At 36.2% G+C, this 25,921-nt stretch overlaps 1 long non-coding RNA gene across 1 annotated transcript in view; it reads left to right on the top strand.

The window, feature by feature from the left end:
- LOC129404172 (uncharacterized) overlaps positions 1 to 20,979 on the top strand; it is a 34,559-nt gene extending 13,580 nt beyond the window's left edge. Inside the window, exons 3-4 of the long non-coding RNA XR_008629707.1 lie at positions 9,969 to 10,042; positions 20,751 to 20,979. This is a non-coding gene — a long non-coding RNA (uncharacterized LOC129404172). The remainder of the gene's footprint in view (positions 1 to 9,968; positions 10,043 to 20,750) is intronic.
- The last annotated feature ends 4,942 nt before the right edge of the window (positions 20,980 to 25,921 follow it).

Raw genomic sequence — 25,921 nt, forward strand, 5'->3', positions numbered from 1 at the left:
AGTTTGCTTATATATGATCTAAAGTCTATCATTAAGTACCTATACAGAGAATTCACTGTTGAGCTAGAGAAGATTTGGATTCATAAAAATTTGCCTCATTGACTAATTGATATTTGTTTCCTTAGAAAGATATAGAGGTCTGCTTTTAAAATTATGTGTACTGCTATATGTATTAAAATTCTAAATGAAACATATTTGTTATGAAGCATAAAATGTTCACTCACCTGGCTTATTTTGCAAGCCCAGGGTCTCCCTTGATGTGTATCTTGCTTGCCTGTCTCTTTGTTTCTTTTCTTACTTATTTCCACTCTGGAGAAGCCTGTGTTCTCTCTCAAATATGTGTTCTCCCTTTCTTTCTCCCCTTATAACTTTCTAAATTTCAACAAAACTACCTTTCTTCACACACAACAAAAAGTTCATGTACTTGTCTCCAAATGGAGATAGAATATCGAACTAAGAAACAGAACTGTGGGGCTGGAGTGATAGCACAGCGGGTAGGGCGTTTGCCTTGCACGCGGCCGACCCGGGTTCTAATCCCAGCATCCCATATGGTCCCCTGAGCACCGCCAGGGGTAATTACTGAGTGAAGAGCCAGGAGTAACCCCTGTGCATCGCCAGGTGTGACCCAAAAACCAAAAAAAAAAAAAAAAAAAAAAAGAAACAGAACTGTGAATATTACTCTGCAATATTTCTAATCACACCCACTGTCCTCCTGTGAACATGGAAATAAACAATTTAAAACAGACAACCTAGGAAAACAAAAGAATACCCACTTATCTTAAAGTGTCATATATTTCCAGAACCCTTTCTTCAGACTCAGTAGGATCTAGTCATATGTATACTGCATTTTCATTATCTTGGCAGAATTGTAACTCTAGAAAGACAATGTGATATTATTTTTATTATTGTTGATATTAATAGAATTGTTCATAATGAGTTTTTATTAATGATGTGGTGTTATAAAAAGAATCCTTAATTATTAATGGCATTGATATGACATTATTAATTTTGATACTAAAATGAACATTTCATTATTCCAGATGCAATTATATTGTAAGACACAAGTTATTGCTAATAGATTATACTATCTGCAGCCTTGTTTTAGCACATGGTAATTAGATGTAGGTTTATATTGCAGAATTAAAAAGCTGGCATTGAGGTATGTTTTTTTAAGAATAGTAGGGAAACAGCATTTACTCAGTGGAACAGAGTCTGATCAGAAGAATCACAGACCACACTTTGTTTAGCCCATGTCCATTCTGCTCTGGATGACTTCTCAGTCCTGCACTTAAAAGAAAAGCGTAACTGACAGTACTAGTATGTAAAGATCTGGCTGGTGAAGAGTCTTCTGTCATGTCATATTTTCTACATAGTAAATCAACATAGAAGTCTCTCGTCTGTTCAGCATTGGTTTTTAAGATGTGATATTATCCTGTGATTTATATCATGTTGTCACGATGCATTTCATTTTGCTTTGTTTCTATAATACAATGAATTCTTTCATAATTTCTTTCCATTTGCCTCAGGAGTTGTTATATACTCCAGGCTTTTATTTCTTTATATTCTGCTCAGTCTTATTAATACAAGTGAAAAAAAAAGTATATCCCTCCATAATTGCTTATAGCCTGTACAGTGTAATGCAGCATATTACCTCATTTTAGATAATTCTTTTGTAGTGGCATGATATTCTAACACTTACATGCTCTGAAGAAAATAGCTTTGCAAATTACTTTATAATCTTGGTCAACTTCAACTGGTTATTCCCACACAACGCTTTAGTCTTTGTCCTTTAACAAGCACCCTGCTCTTAAAAAATCCTCAGGCACAACTTGAAGGGCAGTTGAGCAGAAAAACTAATAGAAGGAATGAAATCTTCTGTGGTAAAGCCTAGAGTAGGATTTCCTAAGGCCTCTCTTGCCCTCTTCATGCCTCCCTCCTCTTGATTTCAGCACATATAAACACACTTGCACTTACTACTGCATCTGACGTACTCTGTTACTGGGGGGAAGAAATCACAGTTTTATGATATGAAACAATCAAGGCAGGTTTGTTTAAATTTTGTTTGAGAGTTGGTGTCTTTAGGATTCGATAGCAACTAGAAATTTACCAAGTGAAGAAATGACTATCAAAACAAAATAGAGAGCACAGTGCAAGTAAATTTTGAAAAAATTAAAAGTATTTTGTTCTTAAAATAAAACCATTAGCAGGAAATCTGAGTATCTATTTATTTAGATAATGTTTTTGCTTTGGGTCTGTACCCAACAGATCTCAGGGCTTTTACCTGACTCTGAACTCAGGAATGCGTCCTGGAGGATTCTAGGGACCGCATGAGGTCTGAAGATCAGCAACGTGCAAGGCAGCTGCCCTACTACCTTATATATCTGATCCATGACTATTTATTCTGAAGATTAAAATACTACATTTATGCTTTTAAAAATTATCTTGAGAGTAGAATAATAGAGCAATGAAGAAAAGAAGCACTTTATCAGGTCCGGAGCAATAGTGCAGTGGGTAAGGTGCTTGCCTTGAATGTGGATGAGCCCAGTGTGATTCCCAGCACAATATATGGTCTCCTAAGCCCAACTGAGTGCAGAGCCAAGAGTAAGCACCACCATGTGGTCCCCAAATTCCACAACCCCCCAAAAATGTGTCATCTTACTCATAAAATAGTGAAAATACTTGTAACATAGTTGAAAATAATGTAATACAACCAATCTGAGAAAATATTGATGCAACATTCATGATGCAAACAGTTGTTTATGGGGAACTTTCACATATGGGTGGTCACCAAGCCCTATTCAGAAAGGTCAGTTTCCAGAGGTCATAAACTAAAGCACACTAAGGGAGTGTAGACTGAGAGTACAAAGCTATATTGAGGCTATTAACCTTTTAAAGGAACAGTAGTACTGCTAATTTTCCTAGAACCTGAAAGAAAAATGGTTTTATATTAGTTACTTATTAATCTGAATAGATTTGAGTAGAAATGATCTTGGAAAATTAATGTGACTAATATGAATGCATTATCTAGAAGGTTACAAGTACTTCCAGATAGCAAAACATTGATTAGCCTGAGTCTCTATCTGGTCCTTTTCTATAGCCTGTGTCCACATCCTTTGTGGTGAAAATCTGAGCTTCTCTTTAAGCTTTCTTTGTGCTACTTTAATAGAGCATTCTTAGTCTTCTGAAAATCTTAGACTCTGAAAAGGGTTATCTAAGTTCTCTTGCTAACATTCTATCACATTTTCCAAATATATGAATCAGGTTTTCAGAATTTTAGAGAAGATAGGGACTTCAAACTTGTACATCTGACTATATTACTGATTTGTGGTTGCCTATGAATATTGTGATTTCTTGTGAACATATTCATTCTTATGAATATATTGCTATTATTAGAAGCTTGGCAGCAATTTTTGGGGAGGAGCAAAGCTTCAACTATTCAAACTCTCTGTGGTTTCCAAGATATACTAAGAACCTGATAAATTTTATATAATCAAATTAGTTTAGGATAGTTCCCAACACCAATGTGAGAAAATGAAATACAGAATAAACTGAAATTCATCACATCTCTCTAGATGTTCTCTACACGTGATGTTCATTTTCATCTCTTCCACTTACTTTTTGGGATAAAATGGCTCTGCCCTCAGAGATCTGGGTTAAATATCCCATTGATTCTACCTTTCTGTTGACATAACGGAGCTTTTCCTAGCTCCAGTCACTTTTATTTTACTTCCTATCTCTGCTATGCTCTTGGGGCACAGGTATGCTAATGGATTCAATTGGTTGGAGGTCGGAGCTGTTGTAATTTGTGCCCTCCTGAGGGCAAAGGAGAAAGTCTGACTTTATTATAACAAAAAGGTAGCATTATCTAATAAACAGCATTGTGCTTGGGAAGCTATAATTATGGTTATAGAATTATTTAATTTAGCTCTCTACATCTGTGCTTCCCACATTATATAATCAAAAATGCATTCTTACTTTACATTATTACAGTACCACTGTATTTCCCAAGTGATTGACATTCATAAATTGGGTTGTGTATGGGAGAGTTTGATGTGAAATGAGGGGAAAAAATGTGAAAAGATGGTCTTCTTTCACGCTCATGGTGAAGGTTAAAAATAATATTTATTTTATTAATTTTTCATGATTGATTATTCACTAGATTTTCATTTGCACAATTTCACTTACTGCTCAAGAAAATGAAACAGTATGAGTGTTATGTAATACCACTGCAACTTTAATCAAGTGACTGTAAAGATAAACGTGTTTATTGTGAATCAGTCTCTCAATCTAGTAAATAGTTTCTAATTCCCAATGGTAAACACTATTTTCTAATTCCCAGTGGCAAACCTCATTTGATCCCTTGTACCAGTGATCCTCAAGACATTATTTGGAAAGATAATTTGCCAAGACCAATTTGGGTCAACCAAGGTTAAAAGTCTTAGCACTAGAACAAAAATTATAAAAAATTACAAAAACTCAATTAAAAGTGGCAAATAGATATGAATATAGATAAACAATTGCAGAAAAACAATTGCAAATAGCAATTTAACACATACTATTCTTAATATAAAAATGTAAGTTGACATTGCTCATTTTTGTCAATCTCATTTATCACATTGACAAAAATAATAGAAAATTTATAATAAACTCTGTCAATATGGCCATAGAGAAGCAAGCACTCAAACATTATTAGTGGATAGATAAACAGTATTGAATGACTGTGGGAAACTTGTCATCCACATACATATTAAACCATGAATCAGAAATTTTAGTTCTAAAAATTTGTCATGAAAATTTAATGGGAAAAATAAATCTTGACACAAGGTTTATTTTTTCTTACATTATAATAGTAAAGACAAGTATACATGTCTATTCATAAAAGATTTATCAGTGGTATTAAATAAAATTAAATGAAATAAAATAAACTTTAATGAAAGAAAAATCGCTGTTTATTATAGAGTGACAGGGAGTAATCTCTAGGACAAATTGTAAAGGAAATTTAAAATCCTATACATCTATAGTATTCTATATTCTTTGTAATATAGTATTTTATATTCTGAGCGATAGCATGGCAGGCAGGTTTGCACATGGCCATTTCGGGTTTGATTCCTCCATGCCTCTCGGGGGACAAGAGTATTCCACTCGCACTGGAGAGCTTGGCAAGCAACCCATGGCATATTCGATATGCCAAAAACAGTAACAAGTCTCACAATAGAGACATTAATGGTGCCTGCTCAAGCAAATAGATGAGCAACAGGATGATAGTGATATAGTGATACAGTGATATTCTGCGTAAAAACTGGATATACTTTAATTTACAGTATATACATATTTATTTTTATCAATAATAAGAAAGAGTACTGGAGGGCTAGTACTGGTATTAGGATGTAGGACTTGCATGTGGCAAACCCCCATTTGATCCCTTGCACTAGTTGGCCTTCAAGACATCACAAGGGACATTCCTGAAGGTCCCACACATTGTTATTTGTGGCTCTGGGCAACAGCACATCAATTTGTAGGTCATCCTATGGCACTGCAAAGCCTGAATCACACCATATCCTTGTCCCTAGAATTTAATGGCTAGTCAATAGGCCCAGAACCACCTGGGGTGTGTGTGGAGTGGGGTGGGGTTGGGGAATGGGGCTGAATCTCCTAAACAAAGTTTGGGAGGGCCCTCACAAAGGAAGTGAAAATCAAAAAATTGGTATACTAAATTAAGTTTCTAAAATAATTATCAGGAAAAGGGAGAAAGAGGACAACTAAGTTATACTTAGAAGCTAACATCTATTTGTGTGCTTTGTTAAATAATTTTAATGTTTTAACTGTGTAAATGTTGGATATACATTTTTAAAGTGATATGTAAGGATTTCCTAAAAACTGAGAGAAGCACGATTAAGTTTTACAATAGGATGGGGTCAGAGTGATAGTATGGCTAGCAAGTTTGCCTTGCATCAAACCAATCCAAATTTGATCCCTGGCATCCTATATGGTCGACTGATGTCAACCAGGAGTGATACCTGAACACAGAGCCAGGAATAAGCCCTGAGCACTGCTGTGTGCCCCTCCTCACGCCTCCCCCCCAAAAAAACAAACAGAGGCTGATATCATAACTACATACAGAAGTGAATTATAGTAAATAACATTAAAATAACATTTTGTTGGTTTATCTGTGGTGAAACATATCTTAATGAGAGTGTTAAAAGGCCGACAAAGGCATATAAAATTATCTTTATTAACTAATTATTTATTACAGTAATGATTATGCTTGAAATGAATACATGGACAGATAGGTAGGAAAATTAACAGTGATATCAATCACTAGAAATCAATATTTTTGGATAGCAGAAATTATATAAAATTAAAGAAGCTAAAAAATGTGATCCTAGTATTTAGAATAAAATATTAGCATGAACTCCTGGTATTTTTCTATCTTTTTTAAAAGAAGGTATTAGTAGTTTTGCCCAAACAAAAGGCTTAGAGGAACAGAGATTGTACAGAGGATAGGACACTTGCTTTGCATGCAGCTAATCTGATTTAATCCATAGCACCATATATATTTCACATAGCACTGCCAGGAATGATCCTTGAGCATGGAGTGGGAGTAAGTCCTAAGCCATTTATAACCCAAACAATGTAAGAAACAAAAGGTCAAGAAACCAAAAAATAAAAAAAAAAATATTAAGCATCAGTAATGACTAGAAAAAAAATAGGTTTTTAGGTATCCTACATATCTAAAGGAACTGGGGATCTTTTAGCAAATGGCTATTTCGGATTTGGTTAGAAAATATGCAGATCAAACTGGGGAAATGTTTTGAGCATAAGAAAATGCTCAAAAACTGTCAAAAAAGACAGAGAAGTCTTAAAAAGCTTTCCTCTGGTCTAAAAAAACTTCCTCAGGAGATTTTCTATTTTTATGTATATGTTAAAATCTTCCTAACTTATTTTAATGTATGGGAATATTTTTAAAAATACACACTTTTGGAGCTAGAGTGATAGCACAGTGGGTAGGGCCTTTGCCTTACACGCAGCTGACCTGGGTTTGATTCCCAGCATGCCATAGGGTCCTCTGAGCACCGCCAGGAGTAATTCCTGAGTGCAGAGCCAGGAGTAACGCCTGTGCATCGCCAAGTGTGACCCCCCAAAAGAAAGAAAGACATACTTTTAGGGGCCAAAGAGATAGTATGGGGTACGGGGCTTGCCATTGCCATCAACTGGGTTTGATTCCCAACAGCCCGTATCATCCCCTAAGAACTATCGAAAATGACCGCTGACTAAAGAGTTAAAAAGAAGTCTCAAACACCGCAGGTATGACCTAAACCCTAAACCCTAAACCTCCAAATGACATATTTTTAGAAGTACAGTATTTGACCTGTTTTATACTTTGTTACATAAACCACTAAGAGCAAGTCATCGAAAATATGGAATAATTATACCACCATGAAAATTTAGATCTATTTGCATTGAAACAAACAAAACTTAGTGCAGAAATCAAATATGAGGATTCCATGCACAGAAACTGTTTTTTTTATTAATGATCATATACATAACAATCCCAGGTTCACAAGTTTTTGATTCCCTAAAATTGACTGAATAACAAGTCCTCATAGGCTCATTTCTGTACCAACATTTTCATTCTTTTATTTAATATGTTTTTGGTGTAAAAATTATAAACTGTATTTAATCCATGTTTGGCATTTTCTAAATATAGTCAGTACATTGAAATAGTCTATCTAGCTGGTCAAATGTAGCTTTACATTCAGTATCACTTCACTTGTATCACTTGTCATCCCATTTCTCATTGATTTGCTTCGAGCAGGCACCAGTAAAGTCTCCATTCAGTATCAATACAATAAAGCTATCGCATTCTTTTTCAATGTACTCCTTACTTTTGATACCTCCATGTTTTCTGAATATTCTAGTACTAAAATTAAATAATTACTTGGTAGTAAGTCATAGAGGTATACTTGTTTCAAAACAGGAGTTCTTAAGGGAATTATTGTTTGATGTGATACAATTTCTCTGTAGAATTAACATCTGGCACAAGCCTAATCTTTGTTTCAACTGAAGTGAAAAATATAATTTTTAGTTCTTTTTACATTCTAAATTTTCAAACTTTCATTATTTTCTTTTCTTCATTGTTTCTAGTAACGAACAGAAACATTACTAAAAATATTGACCCTTCCAAGGTATATTGCTGTGTTCCTTTGTCATTTTATAGTAACTCCTTTCTGGCTATCCTTTAAATACTTTGTGTTAGATTAAGGATATATTAGATAGTTTTCTAACTGAAGTACACATTTAGTGGAAGATAAAAATTTGATATATTTCATGATTCTAGTCAGACTTATTTTATAGTACAAATAAGAGTATAATAAAAATTTGCCTTATCAAAAAATATATGCTTATCTACATCAAATTCCACCAATATTTTATCAGTTTATGTTTTCTGTTTATGTTTTCTGTCCATTGTACTTATATTTACTTTGAATATAAAGTAAATTTGGAATATCAAATAGTGATTAGAATGGTACTTTATCAGAATAACAGTTTATAACATATTACCATTTCTTATTTTCACTTACCTTACATACTACCATTTCTATTTTTTCACTTACCTTAAAAACTAAGTTTTTTAACTTCAAGAAAGAAAGAAAAATAATGACTTCTAGTAAAAACAAATAATAAATAAGTCAGCCAGCTTAACTTTGGTAATGTTATATAGAGTTACTTATTTTGGGTTTTTAACAAAAATATTATCTCAAAATGCTTAATCCTGATTTATTCTTCTTTTTTAAACAAAATGTGATTTTTCAATTAAGCTATGTATTTCTAGATTGTGAAGCTTACTTACAAGTAATGGCAAAAAGGTGTTCTAAATATAAAGATAAAGCTGAAATTGCAAATTATGTATTCCATATATTTATTTGTATTCAGTACCCCTCACACTGTTTTTAGCGTAACTTAGATATGACCTTATTAGGCTCTAGGATATATTTCCAGATTAAACAAGTAGGAAAAAGGACTCAAAACCTGTCTTTATATGTGATATACAGATTTTTCTATTTCTAAATGAACTTATATCTGAAACATCTTATTATACAAATTTTTATTAAATAGTTCATGTACTATAAATTTTGAATTTTTTTAAATATGGAAGTCCAAATTTTATGTCTTCGACTCTCATTATCAAATCATGAGTATTTCTGTAACTCAGCCAGAAATTATTTATTGATAGAAAATACCAAAAATAGTCTGTACTCACCTGAATCCATAAGGTACATGGAGGAAAATTTAGGCAGAGCCCTCCATGATATTGAAGTTAAGGCATCTTCAAGGATTAAACACCACTGACCAAGCAAGTGGAAACATAAATAAACAAATGATACTACATTAAACTAAGAAGCCTTTGCACCTACAAAGAAACAGTGACTAAAACACAAAAAGAGCCCAAGGAATATGAAAAAAGCATTTTCCCAACACCCACCACATAGGGGCTTGATATCCAGCATATACAAGACACTGGTAGAACTTTACAAGAAAAAAAAAACTCCAACCCCATCAAAAAATGGAGAGAAGAAATGAATAGAAACCTTCTCAAAAAAGAAATTCAAATGGCCAAAAGGCATATGAAATAATGCTCTGCCTTGCTAATCATCAGGGATGCAAATCAAAACAACAATGAGGTATCATCTTATGCCACAGAAACTGACACACATCAATAGGAACAAGAACAACCAGTGCTGGCACGGATGTGGGGAGAAAGGGACTCTCATTTACTGTTGGTGGGAATGCCAACTGGTCCAGTTTTTTGGAAAACAATATGGACATTCCTCCAAAAACTAGAAATTAAGAACCCATATGGCCCAACAATACCACTCCTGGGAATATATCCTTGAGATGCAAAAACAAACAAATAAATAAACAAAAACATAACATAAATAACATCTGCACTTGTATGTTTATTGCAGCACTATTCACAATAGCCAGTATCTGGAATAAACCTGAGTTACCCGAGAACAGAAGACTGGTTAAAGAAACTTTGGTACGTATGCACAATGGAATACTGTGCAGCTGTTAGAAGAGATGAAATCATGAAACTTGCATATAAGTGGATGGACGTGGAGAGTATCATGCTAAGTGAAATTAATCAGAAAAAGAGGGACAGACACAGAATGACTCCACTCTTTTGTGGAATCTAAAGTAACATAATTTGAGACTAACACCTAAGGACAGTATAGATAATGGCCAGGCAGATCACACCATGGTTAGGATCACACATGTTTTCCCCCATGTGCTGGGGAAAAAGATAGTTGGGATGGACAAGCGACTACTAAGTAAATGATGATTGGAGGGCTCACTCGAGATAGAAGATGTGTGCTGAAAGTAAAGGACCAAACGTGATAAGTCTCTCAGTATCTATAATACAAACCATAATACCTCAAAGTAGAGACAGAATATGGGGGAAATTGTCTGCCATATACACAGGGGGGGGGTTAATGGGGGGAGTGAGGGATACTAGGGACATTGGTTGTGGAAAATGTGTACTGGTGGAGGGATGGGTCTTTGATCATCGTATGACTAAAACTCGAACACGAAAGCTGTATAACTGTATCTCGCGGTGATTCCATTAAAAATAAATAAATAAATAAATAAATAAAATACAAAGAACATGAGCTTGGAGATAGAACAATGTGGTTAATTTCCCAGTACCATATAGTCCCGGAGTACTGGGAGTCATTTGGGAGGTGCAAATAAATAAATAAATAGATAAATAGAAAAATAAATAAAATATAAAGAACAATATAGTTTACAGAAGCCAAAATATTTTCTGTATAATACAACTTATACAGATATATTTTTGTTCAGAATTATGTACAAATAAGTCTTTTTACTTTCTCTCTGTCTCTGTCTCCCTGATTGCAGCAGTAATATACTTTGTAATATCCCAACTATTTATTCATTGACAGTAATGTTGGTATCCTAATTTAATATATATTGAAAACTCTGAAATAAAGAACTGGTTTTGGGTCAGACCTGGTGGTGCTCAGGCCTTACTCTTGACTCTATGCTCAGGGATGACTTCTTGTATTGTTGGGAGAATCATCTGTGACACCAGAGATCACACTGGTATTGGCCACTGTCAAGGCAAGGGCCTTAAGCCCTGTACTATTATTGCAGCCCCAAGAATATTTTAGTCAAAGTGGAGCAAGATCATACACACATGAAGGACGCTAATACTGAGACAGAGAGCAATCACAAATTGGCTTTGACTCATTTAATTTCTGATCATTCTATTTGTTATTTCTTTAAGATTTGTTGGAGCAAGCAATATAAAGTAAATTTGTTATGCGACTAAGGGGGCAGGTTGGGATTGGGAGGGAAACTGGGGACATTGTTTCACACTGGTGATGTTGGAACACTAAATGCCTGAAACAACTGTATTATGAACAATTTTGTAAATCACAGTTTTTTAATAAAAATAATTTTAGAAAGTCTTTGACAGGGAATATTTTTATAGGAGAGGATATAAATGTGAATATTTGTGTGTGCTGAGAACCCAAGTCTGTGTCTAAAATGTGCAATGCATATGCTCTACCAGAGAGTTACTTCGCCTGTGCCCAAATAAGACATAGAATGCAGTACTGGCAAGAGTCAGGTCACTGTGAGTTTTAAATGAAAGCATTTAGGTAACAAATTATGTTCAATCCAAATTGTTAAAGGGGGTATGAGACATGGATTCCTAGAGAGAAGGAAGGGAGGTACTCCAGGCATTTGTTACAGTCTATTTATTCAGGTAATAGCCATGCTAATGAAGACTGCTATCGCCTGTAATCTCTGCTGTCTGCCAGCAGTTGGCTTGCACAGAAGTCACTTAAGAAGCTGCAGCACTTTATCTGGCAAGTCTAACTGAGAATTTGGTGCATATACTGAGGCATGTGCATTTTTTTTTAACTCTCCAAGTTACTTTGGTATGTCCAAGAACCTGACTAGATGTCACAAAGAAAGAAATTGCCAAATTGTTTGTACAATAAAAAATTACTTGGGGATATGAAAATCCAAAAGTCCAGATATATCTCAAACTAATTAAATCATAGTATCTGGGATGAAGTAGGAGACACTGTAACTAATGTTTTACAAGCTCTCCAGATGATTTAAATGTGCATCCAAGTTAGGGAATCACTGTAATTTTGTTTTATCCACAGACTTATTTCCACAAGGAAGAGAAAATGTTTACATGAGAGAAAAAATATAAATGAACGGCCTTAGTTCCATGTATGGGATTCAGGGATGAGTTAGCTGCAAAAGAAAAAAAAAGAAGAAAGAGAGAAAGAGAGGAAGGAAGGAAGGAAGGAAGGAAGGAAGGAAGGAAGGAAGGAAGGAAGGAAGGAAGGAAGGAAGGAAGGAAGGAAGGAAGGAAGGAAGGAAGGGAGGAAGGGAGGGAGGGAGGGAGGGAGTGAAGGAAAGGAGAAATGAAGGAAGGAAGGAAGGAAGGAAGGAAGGAAGGAAGGAAGGAAGGAAGGAAGGAAGGAAGGAAGGAAGGGAGGGAGGGAGGGAGGGAGGGAGGGAGGGAGGGAGGGAGTGAAGGAAAGGAGAAATGAAGGAAGGAAGGAAGGAAGGAAGGAAGGAAGGAAGGAAGGAAGGAAGGAAGGGAGGGAGGGAGGGAGGGAGGGAGGAAGGAAAGAAGGAAGGAAGGAAAGAAGGAAGGAAGGGAGGGAGGGAGGGAGGGAAAGAGGGAGGGAGGGGAAGGGAGGGAGGGAGGAAGGAAGGTAGGGAGGGAGGAAGGAAGGAAGGAAGGAAGGAAGGAAGGAAGGAAGGAAGGAAGGGAGGTAGGGAGGGAGGGAGGGAGGGAGGGAGGGAGGAAGGAAGGAAGGAAGGAAGGAAGGAAGGAAGGAAGGGAGGGAGGGAGGGAGGGAGGGAGGGAGGGAGGAAGGAAGGAAGGAAGGAAGTAAGGAAGGAAGGAAGGAAGGAAGGAAGGAAGGAAGGAAGGGAGGAAGGGAGGGAGGGAGGGAGGGAAGGGAGGGAAGGGAGGGGAAGGGAGGGAGGAAGGAAGGAAGGAAGGAAGGAAGGAAGGAAGGAAGGAAGGAAGGAAGGAAGGAAGGAAGGAAGGAAGGAAGGAAGGAAGGGAGGGAGGGAGGGAGGGAGGGAGGGAGGGAGGGAGGGAGGGAGGGAGGGAGGAAGGAAGGAAGGAAGGAAGGAAGGAAGGAAGGGAAGAAAGAAAAGAAAAAAAGAAAAAACCCCACCTAGTAAGCTTAAGACCACAAGTCACAAGTTCAATGCCCAGTGCCAACTGCATATGCTGAGTACTATCAATGGTGCTCTGCTTTCTGCTTTCTGGGTCTCCCAGTGCCACAAAAGTGTAATCCCTGTCACACCCCAATGATACAACTGAATCATCTGATCCCCTAGTGAACACCAAAACTAAAGTTGTTTAGCACAGTAGCAGGAATGTGAAGTCTCAGTCAACATTGTTGGCAACCACTGCAACCAGAATTTATTAAGCCACATAACTAAAGAATAAGCCGCCATGACAATTACTTGAGCAAGCGAACATTTGTGAGCCCCAAAACCAAGCATGTGTGCCATTACCAATGGAAAGCAAAAGAGAGGGGATGTAAGTGGAAGTATATGTGTATCAGTTTGCTAAGCAAATATTTGGGAGAGAAGCAAAAGTTTTCTATCTGTCTTCCATATTAGCATCTCAGAAGTTTGGCACCTCTGACAGAACACTTTTTGTGGTATTTGTCCTTCAGTTCTCTTGTGTAGCTAGTTCAGCAGATGTGGCCTGCGATCGTATTTCTTCTATATTTACTATTATTTATATTGTGAAAATAATAATGATCCGTAGCATATAGGTTTTAGGTATACAACAATGTAATTCATGTAATTCATTCAATGTAATTCTGTGTATACATTATCCTCACTGAGAGTCTAGTTTTTATCCACCCCCAGGCAATATATATGCATTCCCGAACTTACTTATTTTCCTTCTGGCAGTCAATGTTTTGTTTATAGGTTGTGTGCTGATTGTTGTGGTTGTTGAATTATTTTTTTCTCTTTCTTCAGCAAAATAGTGAAATAAGATATGTGTCTATACATTATTGTGTCTATCTTCCTTAATAACTTCCAGATACTTATATATGTTGTTACAGATGGCAAAATTATATTTTATAGTTTAGTAGTATTCCACCACATATGCTTATATGTATGCATATACATACATTACAGCTTCTTTTTCCCATTCATCCAGCAATTCTAGTTGTCATCCATGTTCTAGTTGTCTCCATATCTTAGCTATTGCAAATAATCCTGCAATAAACATAGGGTATATATTTGAAATGGTGCTTGTTAAATTTTTATTTAACTACCCAGAAATAGAATAGCCATATTATATGACATTTCTGTTGTTTTTTTAGAGAATATCCATACCATTACCCATAGTGATGGTATCAGTTTACCTTTTTAAGGAACAAGGCACTATTTTTCCATACCAACTCAGGTCTTGTTCTTTGGTATTTGATATTATTCATTCTCTCCAATATTTTGTTGTCATTTCCCCATGTGTCGGTTAGTCATTTGTATCTGATCATTGAAAAGAAAATGTCTATTCTGATCTTCTGATCATCTTATGATCAGGCTAAAATTTCTTTTTGAATTGTATTCATTTCTTGGTATATATCAGATATTATCTAAGTTGCAAAATCTCTAAGTGCTCCATTTTCATTTTATGTTTTTTTCTTTTTTGCTATGGAGTAACTTTTTAGTTTAATATAATCCTATTTTTCTTTCCTTAGTACCTTGCTATTGAAATTGAATTATCAAAAATTTTTCTAAAGTCAATGCTAATGGGTTTATTGTCTATATTTTCTGATTTGTAGCTTATAATTTCATGTATTATATTCATATTTAAATCATTTTGAATTAATGTTTGTTTATGATATAAAACTAATATATTCTTCAGTTTGTGACTGTTCAGTTTTCTGAAGATACTTTATTAAAGACTTTCTCTAATATGCTCTTGGCTTTTTGTCATAAACTAGCTGTCCATGAGTGGGTGTGATTATCTCTGAATGTTTAGTACTGTTGTGTGTTCTATTGCGTATTGATTTGCATGTTTGCTTATTACCAATGTCATTTTGTTTTTGACTACTACAGCTTTGTATTGTAGTTTCTGCAATACAAAGTAGTGATGTTTACCTTTTGTTATTGGATTATTATACTCCTAGACTGGAGTGATAGCACAGCGGGTAGGGCGTTTGCCTTGCACGGGGCCAACCCGGGTTCGATTCCTTTGTCCTTCTCAGAGAGCCTGGCAAGTTACCGAGAGTACCCCGCCCTCACAGCAGAGGCTGACAAGTAACATGTACTGTCCATAACATGAAAGATTCTGGCTATATTCATGAAATAAGGCTTGTGAGTTATGTTGCTCTTTTTATTGATTGTCTGTTTTTTGGGGGGGGCCGCACCCAGCATATTCAGGCCTCACTCTTGGCTCTGTGCTCAGGACTGACCTCCAGCTGTATTCAGGGGAACATGTATAGTGCTGGTGATTCCTACAGGCAAGCACCTCAATGTCTGCACTATCTCTGGCTCCAACTATATTGTTCTTATCTTCTATATCAGTATCAATTTTTTCTACAGATTTTTATTTCCTACATTTTTATTTTTGTTGGTTTTGGAGGGCTGGAGCAATAGCACAGCGGGTAGGGCGTTTGCCTTGCATGCAGCCAACCGGGGTTCGATTCCTCCATCCTTCTCAGAGAGCCCAGCAAGCTACCAAGAGTATCCTGCCCGCACGGCAGAGCCTGGCAAGCTACCCCTGTTGTATTCAATATGCCAAAAACAGTAACAACAAGTCTCACAATGGAGACTTTACTGGTGCCCGCTTGAGCAAATCAATGAGCAACGGGGTGACAGTGACAGTGACAGTTGGTTTTGGAACCACACACAGCTATGCTAGGGGGTCTTTCTTGGCAGTACTCAGAGGACCATGTGATGCTAGAGACTGAACTGAGGGCTCCCATCTGCAAAGTATTTACAATAGTCCTTTGATCCATCTCTCTCACTCAAATCTTTATCACACTTTTATACTGAAGCTGTTTTCTTTGTAATTTTGGTATCTTCTAAAATTATATTTTAAGCACAAATTGTTGGTCAATTGCCTAAACAAGTTTTTGTTCCAAGAGTTCTGGGAGTGGAGGCCAGAGTGATAATAGAGTGAATAGGCTGCTTGCCTTGCATGTGAGCTACTCGGGTTCAATCCCCTGCATCCTATAGGGCACTCTGAGTCTTCCCAGGAGTAATCTCTAAGTGCAGAACCAGGAGTAAAGCTCTGAGCACCACTATTTGGGTGTGTTCCAAAGCCTTACCCTACACTCCAAAATAGAGATCAGGAAGTCATATCACATATGTAGTAGAGTTTCTTGAATTTCATATATTCTCAGTCTTTTAATCTTGAAGTTTAATACCATGAATGTTAATGGGAGACTATCTCATTTAACCCACTATTGCTATTTTAACTTTATATTCCTTTGTCATCATTTGAGATGTGGCCATTCTCAAACATAATGGATAATTCGACAGATAATTTTTCTGTAGATGGTTGCATCCTAGAACAGCTAACTCTTTTTCAAGTAGTTTTCAGGAAATTTTGTGAATCTTAGCTAAAATCATGCTCCACCCTCTCAAGTGAAAATAAAAACATATTCCTCCATTGGGAGATATCAGGCAGAGAGATTAGTCTCATAATGTTTAAGGTTCTACATCTATTATCTGTACCCTTATCTTGTGGCTGAAGGCTTATTTATAAAATGTGGGATTCCCGAAAAATCAGATAAAGTATCCAAGAAGTATGTGGATAGTAAGTGAAACTGGTCACAATATGCTCCATAGCAGAAGATGATTCTACTTAGACCTGAGAGTGCAGTTTAGAATTTGAACTCTAAGTAAAACGAAATTTTGAATGTAAAGAGAGCCTATGTCTTGTTCATTTGGGTTGCTATAATAGAAATATGAATGGAGTGACTTTAACAAAAGAAACCTTTTTTTTTTTTTACAGTGCTGTATAACAAGAAGTCCAAAAATGGTGGGAAAGTTCTGGCAAGAGTAAGAGAAAATAGCGAGGTTAAAGTGCTTGTGTTACATAAACTTACACTAGTCCAGACTCCATCACCATGTATAGCTACCTGTGCTCCTCTAGCAGTGATGCCTTTAAGCACAGCGTCAGAAATAAGACCTTCTCTTGATTTGATTGATCAAACTATCCTCCCACCCCCCTGCCTTCTACCTGCCTGATTTGAAAAAGGATCTGTTTTTATTCTATTCTCACTTGATAGACAGAGAGCTCTTCTCTTTATAGTGTTCCATCCTCATGGACCAATTACTTTGATACTCCCTGTCTCCAAATATAATCAGATTGAATTTTAGAGGATTGATGTTTGAACATATAAATTTTATGGAAACTCACACATTCAGTCTATAGGACACTACACATAGCATTCTGCAAGACTTAAGAGTTAGCAGAAGAAGCGCTCAAAATTGTGGTGATCTTAACGGATATAAGCAGATACTATTAGGTCACAAGCATAAAAAGAATTTTCTGAACCCTATGTGGGCACCTTGGGGTTCAGAAAAGATAGATACAGTCTTGGTGTTTTGAAAAAGGAGGTTCACATTGGATTTGAAATTCCTGTGTTACATGGAGCTTATTTTGAGGAGTAATTGAACTTAGTCAAAAACTGTGCAAGGGTGGGGGAACAAAACACATTTTTCAATGACTAATACCATTGGCAAATTGAAATACATAAAGAATTTCTCAGAGGAAGAAGAGAATTTTCTTATAGAATCTCAGGACTGGAAAGAACCTTAAAGATCACTTATTGTGTGGGTCTTTTGAAGCTAGAGCTAGACAGGGTAAGTTCATTCACTCATAAATTTATGAGTTTATCACTCATTCATTCATTCAACAAATATAAGATGAGGATCTCGAGTTTCTGCTCATGATGCCACTGGGTTTAAGTAATTTAACTAGACTTTTCTGCTGGGGAGAGTAACTTAATTAGTGCCCTTGGCTAGCACCAACCTGATTTCAATCAATAGTCTTTTTTAAGACAGCTTAGAAAATAGCAGAGATTTACAAAAGGCAAGAGGCCCACTACACCCCTATTTGAATAGCCCAAATCCAGAATACTGACAGTATAAAATGTTATTGAAGATGGTAAAAGGAGCTTTCTTTCATTCCTGTGGAAATGGAAAAAAATACATTGGAAAACAAATAGTTTAGCTCTTTCTTACAAAATAAAATAAATTTATATGATGCATTTAAGCAATCACTCTCAGTATTTACTTACCCCAAAACCACATGCATATACATACACATACACTACATATATGCACACACAAAAAAAATGAAGACAGATAGTTAATAACAATTTATTTTGGGGAATGGGCACATCTGATAGTGCTCAGGTCTTACTCCTGTTTCTATATACAGGAATTACTCCTGGTGCAGTTTGGGGGGCCTTATAGGGTGTAATGTAATGCAAGGGCCCTACACACCATACTATGTCTCTGGACCCAAAACAATCTTCTCCATGACTTTTAAATGCAGGGGTTTAAGTGATAGTACAGAGAGTACAACATTTGCCTTGCATGAAGCTCAGTTGGGTTCGATCTGGGACATCCCATATGGTCCACTATGCATCACCAGGAGTAATTCCTGAGTACAGAGCCAGGAATAAACCCATGAGCATCTCTAGGTGTGACCAAAGACAGAACACCAACAACAAAAACCCAACCAAACAAAAACAAAAACATGATTTTTAAATTCAGAAGCAACCTAGATACACTTCAGTAAGTGAACGGATAAACTGGTACATCCAAACAATAGAATATTTTCCAATGCTAAACGAAAATGAGTCTTGAGGTATAAAAGAATATGGAGAACACAAATGAATATTACCTGAAATAAGCAAATTTGAAAAGGCTGCATTCTATGTGATTACAATTATATGACATTAGTGTAAAGACTAAAATTTGGAGAAAATGCAGCAAATTAGTAACTGTTAGGGTGAGGGATAAGTAAGATGAATAGGAGGAGCATAGAGGATTCTTAGGGCAGTGGGAATGTTCTGTATATGTTATAAGAATGAATACATGTCATTACACATTTGTTCAAATTCAGAGAATGTACAAAACCATAAGTGAATTCTAATGTCAATTGTTAACATTGGCTAGTGATAATCTGTCAGTGTTGGTTTATCAATTGCAACAAAGATTCACTAGGATGGGGCATGTGAGTAATGAGAAAAGCCATGCTCGTTTAAGGCCTAGGGTGTGTGGGAAAACTCTGTAAATTTTATTCAGGTCTGCTCTGAAACGGAAAATGCTCTAAAAATCAAAATATATTTTAAAAACAGCAGTGTCCTCTGTCTCAGTGTCATGCCTAAGGTGCCTTTAACTTGATTCATCCTGACCTTATCAAGGATAGTGAAGATGTTTAATATTAACTGAAGTTCAAAAAATGAGACATTCCAGAAGAGAAAGTGGAGCCAGAAAGATCATACTTAAGATACTTGTTTTGCATGTGACCGACCCTTTTTTTTATCATTATCCCTGGATATAGTTCTCCAGGTGCCCCACCCGGAGTGACTTCTGATGCTCACTGAGCAAAGAGCCAGGAATAATCCCTGAGTACCACTGAGTGTAGCTCCAACCTACCGCTTCCCTGCTTCCCTCCAAAACAGGCATCTATAAACATCAGCTTCCAGAATAGACAGAATAAGTATCTAAGCAGTTGTATTTATTGAGAAGTCATCTGATAGCAGGCCTTTGATGGCTGAAGTGATGCAGAAGAATTTGCGTCAGAAGCAGTGATCTCTAGCAAAATACCCTCAGAAAGCAGTACTACCTAGCAGGACTAGAAACACCAATATTTATATCACTAGCTTCAAGGACAAAGAACAAATTGTGAAAATAATCAAGAAGATAAATAGGATCATACAAAAAGAATACAAATCAGACCTATTGCAGATTGATTCAGATACATTGGATGACAAAACACTTAATATACATATATATCAAATGAGCATAATTTTCAAATATAAAAGATTACAATCAAATTATCTAGACCTAAAAACTTTTCATTCAAGTGGGAAGCCAGTAAAAATGCATTGTCAATTAAAGCACATGTTATTATATTTGGTGAGGAGTAGTTATGAATAAAGTTGAAATACTATATATAATAAAGACATAAACTTGTTGGATGTGTGTACTTGGATGTGGACCCCTTTTATTTTCCTTCCAGGACTTTCTGTCATCCTGTTATATCAAATGTTGCAAGAGCCTAACTAAAGTACCAGCCTTTGTTGACCTATGTTTTCAGTAACAGATGATCGCTCCATTTATGTCTCTCTTAGATTTGCTACATGTCACCACAGAAATTACAGATATTTTAATTTAAATATTTATTTAATACAAGCAACTTGCTTGTATTTTTGTTGTTATTCTGGGGGTGAACACACTTGACTTCAAGCACCTGGCTTCAAGCTTAGGACTTTATAAAGGTTAGACATGTGCTCTATAACTTGACTCACATCCTCAGGCAACAAGATTCTTTAACTTAAGTATATCCCATACTACATTTGTGACAACTTTTATGATAAATTATTTGTTCATCTAAAATTGAATTTTAATTGACTTTTATATGTGCCTATTTCAAAAGTACACTCATTCTCACTTTATTCCAACTCCAGAGTTTCGTTGAGAACTTAGAAAAACGGATTCAAGCATTCAGAATTAAAAGTGAACTGGAAGAAATTGTTAGCTGAAAAATTCAGATTTCAACCAACCCCAAAATAGTAAGCACAGAAACTGTTCCCTCACTAATAAGGAAGAAAAAAGAAAAAAAAACAGGAGAAAACAAACTAATGGTTCAACAAAGACATTTTTCATATCCATGATGTTCTTTTTGTGGGAAATTTCTATGTGGGAAATAAAAATGAACTAAAATGTTTTGGGGTTTTGAGGGGGTGGGGGTGGGAAATCTTACAAATTTTGTGATTCGAGATTTTAAAATAACAGTTAAAGAACGCATGTAGCTCACATAAAATATGTGGGTTCTTTTCCTTACATTATGAAGTAAATTTTTCACAGTCTCTTTGTTTGGTGAATCCATGAGTCTCAATGTTTTTGTATCAGTTTTCAGTAAGAAATAAACAAGATGCTCTTTCAAAAACATATTTCTAAAAATTTATTATCTTATAAAGGCAATAGTTAAATTTTGGGAACTACAACTACGAAAAAAAAAGATTTTTTAAAGAGGAAAGTAAGTCAAAAGATTTCAGATCAAGTTTCACTAATATTTTTCCAGAAAGTTAAGTAAGGCTTTGGATGATTTCCTTAAGTCAGTGCTTGAAATATCTCTACAATAGCACCCCAGGCCTTGATCTTTGGTTTATAAATGCATATGTTCTCCCTGAGGAATTTTGATTCAAATATGTGATCATTTTCTTGTTGCAAAGAAGCTAAAGCACAGGTTTTCTACCAGTGGACATGTAAGGTACTCTTTTACACATAACCATAAATATATCTAGGTCTTCTTGATTTTTTTAATTTGAGTTTCTTCCATTTAGAAAGTTCCAATCATGTCTTCTTTTTCTTTTAAACTGAGATTGGCATTTAGTTTTAATTTTTTTTAAAAGAAGAAGTCTTTTCAACCAATTAACTTCGACATACAAAAATGCAGTCCCCAAGCCTCTAAATGCAGGATTTAAAGGAGAGAATATAAAACCAATGTAGCAACAAATAGTAAGGAAAGTTACTTAAGTGTCTGGATAAAGTTAGATTCTACTGAATTGCACAATGACCACCCATGTAGTTCTACTATGCTTACTGGCCCATTTAGAATCAATCCAGTGTAATGTCTGATTACGGTATGGTCTATTTTAGGAAACCAAATAGATGAATTGTATTTAAGTATTATTTTGTATAGCAAAAAATAGAAAAGGGTTCTTTCTAGGGAAAATAAAAACTTTCATTATCTTCTTTAGTACCTTTTTCTCCATCATACTTATAAGTATAATAACAGAAGCATAAGATTTTAAATTTAAAACAAAAAAGAAAATGGAGCATGATATGCTAAATCAATAAGTCTAACGGAAAAGGGAAAATGCTGCATGATTTCACTTCTATGTAGAAACTAAAAATACAAATAAATAGAGCAAAGTACATAAATACAGGAAAAGAGATTGACGGTTTTCAACCGCTAGCAAGTCTCACAAAGAAAGAAAGAGAGAAAACTCTAATAAATCGAATCAGAAATGAAAAGGGGGACATCATAACAGAAAGCAGTGAGATTCAAAAGATCATTAGAGACTACTTTGAAAGTCTTTACGCCACAAAAAAGGAGAACCTAAAAGAAATGGATGGATTCCTTGATTCCTATAATCTCCCAACACTGAAGAAAGAAGACCTGGAATACCTGAATAGACCCATCAATGTTAAGGAAATTGAAACGGTAATCAAAAACCTCCCCAAAAACAAAAGCCCAGGCCCAGATGGTTTCACTGGCGAATTCTTCCAAACATTTAAAGAAGACCTATTGCCTGTTTTCCTCAAACTTTTCCAGGAAATTGAAAAAACAGGAACTCTCCCAAACAGTTTCTATGAAGCACATATCTCCCTAATACCAAAAGCAAACAAAGACACCACTAAGAAAGAAAATTACAGACCAATTTCCCTGATGAACACCGATGCGAAGATCCTCAACAAAATACTAGCAAATAGGATCCAACAACTCATCAAAAAGATCATACATCACGACCAAGTGGGATTCATCCCAGGGATGCAAGGATGGTTTAACATTCGGAAATCAATCAACATAATCCAGCATATCAACAAAAGTAAAGATAAAAACCATATGATCATATCAATAGATGCAGAGAAAGCATTTGACAAGATCCAACATCCTTTCATGATGAAAACCCTTGCCAAAATGGGGTTTGGAGGAACTTTCCTCAAGATAGTCGAAGCCATCTATCACAAGCCTACGGCAAGCATTATCCTCAACGGGGAAAAACTAAGGGCCTTTCCTCTGAGATCAGGCACAAGACAAGGATGCCCACTCTCACCACTCCTCTTCAATATAGTACTGGAAGTACTTGCGATAGCTATTAGACAAGAAAAAGAGATTAAGGGCATCCAGATAGGAAGGGAAGAAATCAAACTCTCACTATTTGCAGACGACATGATACTATATCTAGAGAAGCCTAAAACCTCTACTAAGAAACTCTTAGAAACAATAGACTTATACAGTAAAGTTGCAGGCTACAAAATCAATACCCAAAAATCCATGGCCTTCATATATGCAAACAATGAGGCAGAGGAAAGGGACATGAAAAAAGCAATCCCATTCACAATCGTGCCCCAGAAAATCAGGTACCTCGGAATCAGCTTAACCAAGGAAGTAAAAGACCTTTACAAAGAAAACTACATAACGCTACTCCATGAAATCAAAGAGGACATGAGGAAATGGAAACATATACCCTGCTCGTGGATAGGGAGAATCAATGTTGTCAAAATGGCAATACTCCCTAAAGCATTATACAGATTCAATGCGATCCCTATAAGTATACCCATGACATTCTTCAAAGAAATGGATCAAGCAATCCTAAAATTCATATGGAATAACAAACGTCCAAGGATAGCTAAAACAATTCTTGGGAAAAAGATGATGGGAGGCATCACCATCCCCAACCTCAAACTTTACTACAAAGCAGTAACAATTAAAACAGCATGGTACTGGAACAAAGGCAGAGCCGTAGACCAATGGAACAGGGTGGAATATCCCTACACACAACCCCAAATGTATGACCATCTAATCTTTGATAAGGGAGCAAGAGATGTGAAGTGGAGCAAGGAAAGCCTCTTTAACAAATGGTGCTGGCACAACTGGACAACCACATGCAAAAAAATGGGTTTAGACCTTGACCTGACACCATGCACAAAAGTCAGATCAAAATGGATTAAAGACCTCAACATTAGACCACAAACCATAAGGTACATTGAAGACAAGGTCGGCGAAACCCTCCACGATATTGAAGATAAAGGTATCTTCAAAGGTGACACGGAACTAAGCAATCTAGTAAAAACAGAGATCAACAAATGGGACTACATTAAACTAAAAAGCTTCTGCACCGCAAGAGATACAGTGACCAGAATACAAAGACTATCCACAGAATGGGAAAGGATATTTACACAATACCCATCAGATAAGGGGTTGATATCAATGGTATATAAAGCACTGGTTGAACTCTACAAGAAGAAAACATCCAACCCCATCAAAAAATGGGGCGAAGAAATGAACAGAAACTTTACCAAGGAAGAAATACGAATGGCCAAAAGGCACATGAAAAAGTGCTCTGCATCACTAATCATCAGAGAGATGCAGATCAAAACAACTTTGAGATACCACCTCACACCACAGAGACTAGCACACATCCAAAAGAACAAAAGCAACCGCTGTTGGAGAGGATGTGGGGAGAAAGGGACCCTTCTTCACTGCTGGTGGGAATGCCGACTGGTTCAGCCCTTCTGGAAAACAATTTGGACGACTCTCAAAAAATTAGATATTGAATTCCCATTTGACCCAGCAATACCATTGCTGGGAATATATCCCAGAGAGGCAAAAAAGTACAATCGAAACAACATCTGCACATGTATGTTCATCGCAGCACTGTTTACAATAGCCAGAATCTGGAAAAAACCCGAATGCCCCAGAACGGATGACTGGTTGAGGAAACTTTGGTACATCTATACAATGGAATACTATGCAGCTGTTAGAAAAAAGGAGGTCAAGAATTTTGTAGTCAAGTGGATGGGCATGAAAAGTTTCATGCTGAGTGAAATGAGTCAGAAAGAGAGAGACAGACATAGAAAGATTGCACTCATCTATGGTATATAGAATAACAGAGTGGGAGACTAACACTCAAGAACTGTAGAAATAAGTACCAGGAGGTTGACTCCATGGCTTCGAGGCTGGCCTCACGTTCCGGGGAAAGGTCAACTCAGAGAAGCGATCACCAACTACATTGTAGTCGAAGGCCATGTGGGGGAAGGGAGTTGCGGGCTGAATGAGGGCTAGAGACTGAGCACAGCGGCCACTCAACACCTTTATTGCAAACCACAACAGCTAATTAGAGAGAGAAAACAGAAGGGAATGCCTTGCCACAGTGGCAGGGTGGGGTGGGGGGGAGATGGGATTGGGGAGGGTGGGAGGGACACTGGGTTTACGGGTGGTGGAGAATGGGCACTGGTGAAGGGATGGGTTCCAAACTTTGTATGAGGGAAGTATAAGCACAAAAGTGTATAAATCTGTAACTGTACCCTCACGGTGATTCTCTAATTAAAAATAAATAAATTAAAAAAAAATTAAAAAAAAAAAAAAGAGATTGACGGTTTTCAGACAGAGGTGGAAGGGGAGTGAAATAAGAGAAAAATGTCAAAAGGTGAAAAAGTAACTATTTTAAAATAAGCGTTATAGAGATGTGTAACATGGATAATAATACAATAGTGTATATTTGAAAATTGCTGATAAAGGATCCTAAAATCATAAGAAAAATCATTCTGCAAGTATGTATGATTATGTTTGTTACTAGTTTTATTATTGTTATCCTTTTGTAATAAATATATATACAAATACTAAATTTTATGTTGTACAATGGAAAAATTGAAACAATATATAAATTGTACATTAAACAAAGGAAATGGATTTATGATTAGTTCTGTTATTTGTTTTATGACTTTGATGAGCTATTTTAAGGTTTTGAAAAACCAGTTGCTTTAAAAATCAGATGACTAACTATGTCCATACCCTGGTTGTGTAAGAAGTAAAAGAAACCTTTATGTATTAGAAGTTTCTTTGTTC

This window comes from Sorex araneus, chromosome 4, assembly GCF_027595985.1.
Source record: "Sorex araneus isolate mSorAra2 chromosome 4, mSorAra2.pri, whole genome shotgun sequence".
NCBI classification, from domain to species: domain Eukaryota; kingdom Metazoa; phylum Chordata; class Mammalia; order Eulipotyphla; family Soricidae; genus Sorex; species Sorex araneus.